The sequence below is a fragment of the Hydra vulgaris genome, chromosome 13 (assembly GCF_038396675.1).
Source record: "Hydra vulgaris chromosome 13, alternate assembly HydraT2T_AEP".
Lineage (NCBI taxonomy): Eukaryota > Metazoa > Cnidaria > Hydrozoa > Anthoathecata > Hydridae > Hydra > Hydra vulgaris.
This window is the reverse complement of record NC_088932.1, coordinates 9,727,322-9,733,321: the sequence shown is the minus strand read 5'-3', so window position 1 is coordinate 9,733,321 and position 6,000 is coordinate 9,727,322.

The following is a 6,000-nucleotide window of genomic DNA, read 5'->3' as shown; positions in this document are numbered from 1 at the left end:
TAAGCTTCTGTTGAATACTATTTTTAGGTTTTTGCTTCCTTCACGTTATTATTTTTCAATTTTGACCCACATTTACAATTTGGGGTCGTCCATAAAGTACGTACGCTCATAGGGGGGAGGGGGGGGAGGTCTTCAAAAAAAAGCGTACGAAAGCGTATGGGAGGGGGGGGGAGGGTTAAATTTAAAAGTATGTACTTCGATTTTCTAATTTATCACAATTAACTAGCTAATCAATAGAAAAGTTATATTCTGATTAAAGATTATAGTTTGCCAACATAAAAAGATGTATGGTATATGGAGTAGAGGGTATAGTTTTCCTCTATGAACACACATGTATGGGCGCCCTCAGAATTTTTTGATGTTCCAGATAGGACACTTTCACACATCATGCAAACTCGTAACTTAAGTTTTATATCTATGCTCATATGTGAGGGCACTAATGTAGTAAAAATTTCAACTTTATTATCTAAAACTAAGTTTAAATTTATTGTCAGATTTTAATTTTTGTAGAAAAATATTGTAAACTACAAAGGTTATGACCATGCAAATTTTCCGACCCCCAAAATGAGAGAGGTGACAAAATGTCATAACTTTTTTGTAATATTTTTCTACAAAAATTTAAATCTGTCGATAAATTTAAATTTAGTTTTAGATGGTAAAGTTAAAAATTTTGCTACATATTTTCCTCACGTTTGGGCAGGGAAGGGGGGAGACAAACGTTTTAGGGCTTTTTGTTCCCAGGCCTCCACCATCTAAATTTTTTGCAAGGCCAACTCATTTGGCATATTAACAAACTTAAGTTTGTACGATGTGTGAAAGTGTTCTATCTGGAACATCAAAAAATCCTGAGAGGGCCCATGCACACATGCCACCCCTTATATACTGGTCCTGAGTAAGAACTGAGGGCCGTGGTTGATGGGACGGAGTCCCCCCCGAAAAAAACGTGTCAATGGCTCAAAATCTTCCCAATTTGACCGCTAGGTTTTGCTAAAATAAGAAGCTTCTTAAATTAGCAAAAAGGCACAAAATTTGATGTTGCCCCCTCTCACTGGGTTTTACCCTTTGAGAGGGGGCAAATTTCAAAATTTTTGGCGTACGTACATTATGAACGACCCCTTTTTTGACGTAAGCCTTACGTCAAAAAGTCATAAAATTTTGCCATAACACTGCAAATTTTTCATACTTAAGCCCGATACCGTAAGGTATCGGGCTTAAGTATGAAAAATTTGCAGTGTTATGGCACCGAAAAAGAGAGTATATTTGGATCATATTGACTTTTGAATAACTTTTGAACTGTTATTACATTTGACTTGAAATTTTCCATATAGATTCAACAACTATAAGAAAATAAAATGCAAAAAAAAAATTTTTTTATTCTGTCAGGATTGCCGAGAATTGTCTATTTTACAGACTGAGAGTTTTTACTTATTTACTTAGTTTTGGTGTCATATTGACTCTTGAATAACTCTTGAACCGTTATTACATTTGACTTGAAATTTTTTCATATCGATTCATCAACTATAAGAAAATAAAATACCAAAATATTTTTATTTAATTCTGTAGGGATTGTCCAGATTCGTCTATTTTACAGACTGTGGGTTTTAACTTATTTACTTAGGTTTGGTGTCATATTGACTTTAAAATAACTTTTGAACCATTATTACATTTGACTTTAAATTTTCCATAGTGATCCAACAAATATAAGAAAATAAAGTACCCCAAAATTTTTTTGTTCATCTGACGAGATTTAACAGAATCATCTATTTTACAGACTGATTGTTTTCAATTATTTACTTAGTTTCGGAAATTAAAATTTGGCGTTATATTACAATTACATCATACAAATATGCATTAAGGAATCATGGAATCTAAATAGTACATCATTTTGAAATTAATGTATAATGGTTGTCTTGTTAAAATAAAGATGTTTAAAAAAAAAAAAAATCTCGCGTGAATTAACAAAAGATTTTTTAAGCTCTGTTTTGTCTTTTAATGATGCTTTTTCTGATGTTGTTGGTTTGTTACCTTCTGAAGCTTGCTCTACCCCTACTTTTATCCACAATAGTGAAGTTGTTCCAAATCAAATTACTGTTTTTGTACCTTCTGATTTAAACTTGGAAATTACTAATGACGACTTTTCATGGTTTTAGAAATGGCTCTAAAAACGTTTTTATTAAAACGCAATTTAATCAAGAGAACCTCCCAGTTTCCAATTTGGATAAAAAATTACCTATATTATCTGGTGATTTGACCTATCAAATAAAGAAATTTTAATTTGTAACATGTAATTGACGTTTTTGAAGAAGGTAGATATATCTAATCGACTAATTATAAGCAAGGTTTTTGAGTCTTTAATTAACAAACACTTAACCTCTCCTATTGAAAATTATAACTTTTTTTCTGATCATCACTATGGATTTCGATCTTCTTGTTCTACATCTAGTACCACCATTTATTCCTATATTGATAAGAACCAACACTCTCTAATTGCTTGGGGGGGGGGGGGCATTCAACATAACCTCTCTAACCTGAGCTTTTAATAAAAGGTTCATTTCACTAAAAATTCAGCAGCCAAAGATTTTTTTGGAAGTATGCCACATGAAATTTCAAAATTTTTCAACAAAAACAAAAAATTTCACTATTGTGGATAGCAGTAGGGGTAGAACAAGCATCAGAAGGTGACAAACCAACAACATCCGGAAAAGCATCTACAAAAGATAGAGCTTAAGCAGAGCTTAAAAAATACTTTGTTAAATCAAAATTTTTGGCACGATTTAATTTTGCAATAAAATCTTTTGACTTTTGAAGGCACTTGATCAGCATAACTTTAGATATAGGATATTTAAACAAAGATATAAAAAATACTGAAAGATGCGGCCATGTCAAGTTAAATTTATCTTTTTCTTTAAAAATTTGTAAAAAATGGTGATTGGTTAAGACCAAATCTGGATTTTTGAGGAATACAATGCCTCCATTAATACTTAGATAATCCAAAACAGTGTCGAATGCTTAAATTAAAAGTAAACTTAATTTAAGTGACATAAAGAAAAATAAGGGGTGAACCATTACACTTTGGTTTCAATAAATAGAATCATTAAAATGAAAAAATTTTGTGCTACAGTATTCCTAATTTATAATTTTGACTTACTTTCTTGACTTATAGATGGAGCAACCATTTTTTTGAGACTATTGTTAATGTCAACACCTAAAAAAAGGGAATTAAAATAATTGTTACTAGAGTTCATAGTATTTAACCAACAAACAAAAAGAATAAATGTAAAAAAAAATAAAGAATTTCTAGCACAATTCCATTTTCGTAAGCTTCTGTTGAATACTATTTTTAGGTTTTTGTTTTGAAAAAAACGGTTTAAATAAGAGCAACCTGTAGTTAAAACAGTAAAAATCAAGATTTTAACTTTCTTCAAAAATGCAGACCTGGGAAAAAGTAAAATATTTTTTTTCATTTGATTAAAATTTTAAGAATTATACTTTCACTTTCAATTTAATTTTCATAATTTAACCAAAACAAACACAAAAATCAAAACAGATAACGTCATTAAATACGCGAAGAAAAGCATATATATACACATAATTTATATATGCAAATCCTTAGTACCAATTCTTTAGGTAAACTTAAATAAACACTTATTTTAAATAGAGGAAAGGCTAAACTTGCAATTTCCACCTGGACGTTTTTCAAAAACACTTTTTTTTCTTTATAAATCAATCTTGAAGTTTTTAAACGCTGAGAACTAAAATTTTTTGTATAAATGTTAAAAAACGTCCAGATTCCATTAGATTCCTCGTCCTTTTCTTAATAAATATGGAAAGTTTCATAAAAATTAGATGTGTTTAAGTTCTAAGAAATCTTTACCTTCAAAAGCTTCGCTTTAAAAAAACGTTCCCGCAGCAAGTTTTTTTTATGAAAAGTGGTCTCAAGATATGGATAATATATAAATGAAGCCATACAAAGCTTAGTACTTTCTATATATGGTTGAAAAGAGGTTGAGTAACACTAACTGATGCAAAAAATCTCAAGGCGCTTGCTTAACCATACAAAAAGATATGAAATGGCAAAGTTTATGAAAATTACGTGTTTTTTGTGAAACGTCAAATGTTTTTTGTTTAGCCGTGGAATCGCTATTATTTGTAATGATTTCTAAAGTAGGAATTGGATTCTTTATTGTTTCTGGTGGAGCAACTACAAATCGATTTCCATGAAATATTCTTTTTAAAGGTTTGTAACCTGACTTTATTCGACCCATAAAAAATTTTTAGCTGTAGTACCAATATACTAAATTCAAACAAATTAAATGAAGCACGAGGTTAATATCGTTTTGTTTTTGCAAAGTATAACCAAAAAATGAGTTTTAAAGTTGGCAAACTATACTTTAAAAATTCAGTGGAAACATTTTCAAACATTTACTTTAGCAGTGGGTAAAAAAAAGATCAGATAAAACTTTTTTGATTTTGAAAATGCTGTTGCTAGGGGCGTAACTACGGAAAACAATTTCAGCATTTGTTTAAAATTTAAAATACACCAACTAGTGCTCTAAAATTAATAAAAAATCTTAAACTAGTATAAATTTTGCATAAAATTATGTAAAAAAAAAAAAGTTGAAATTTTCTATTTTTAATGGTATACGACCACCTTAAACTAATTAATAATCAAAAGAACCATGTTTTTCTTAGAAATATTATCCATTTGAAATATTAAATAGAAATTTAGTATTAAAGTGAATTTTAAAGTTATTTATAAACAATCTCTTAGACATTCCACCAACTGAAATTTTACTTTGCAAAAATTTCTACCTTTACTTGCTCTACAAATATTTTAATTTATTGATAACATACACAGTTTATATGTACTTTTTTATTTTCTATACTTGTATTTGTATAGAAAATAAAAAAATCTCAATGTAGAAATAATTTTTCAAGTCGAAACAAACAAACACTGGCTTAGTTAAAGTTTTTCATCAAATTTGAAGGAAATTGGAAACTGGATAGAAAAACCACTCATCTATAAATTCTAATTAAAAATCAATGCCATTAGTTAGAAACTCCAGAATGGTTATGCAAAATTTTCCTTATTGTTTAGTTAGTCTCTATCAAGTAGAGATTAATGCCCCTCTCTCTTAATAAAGAGAAAATAGGACTTAATGCCCCGTGGGGTTTAATAACCCCTGTTACCCTATCGTTAAGTGTAGTATAAGTATCTTTAAGTGTTATTTTATAAAGTGTAGTTTAAGTATCTTTATATTTTATAAAGCTTTTATTTACTACCAAATTACTTTATGTACTAAGTTCTCAACTAAAAATAAATTCACCACTTTCGCTTTTATTTTTGTTGCATACGTACTAATAAGGCTAGCTCGAAGGGTGCGTGTGCGTGTGTGTCTGTGTGTGTGTGGGGGGGGGGGAGAGAGGGTGTGACTCCTATCAATGAATTTTTTGTTCATTTAGTCGGAATTTGTAGACCCTTTAGACAAGCCAGTCAAAAATTTAGAAAGTCAGTCGGCAAATGTCAATTAGGCAATCAACAAGTTTCAAAAAACAAGGACCTTTTTTTTAGTCGGCAAAAATTTTAATGGCATCCCCCTCCCCTCCCACGTGGCACCTACTCGCACCGGCCCTGGGTGTTAAACTAGAGGTAATTTTCACTTGTTATTCACTAGTGAAAAAATACAACTCAATTACTAGTGATCAATGGTTAACATATATATCCTTTTATAAGTAATTATCATTTAAAATAATGAATTTTTTTTTCTTTTACTCATGATTCTATAAAGAAACGAAAGGTTATTAACAATTAACCAAAGTAACTATAATTCTTTAAAATACTGTAAAAAAACTTGAAGTTTCTATCAAAAGTCTTTGGTAGACTTTCTGGTAGACTTTTTTGGTGTTTGGTATCAAAAGGTTTTTTTTTTAAAATGGTAATAGAAAAAAATATGTCAGCATTTAATATTTATAATATTTATTGTTATTACTTTTATTTTT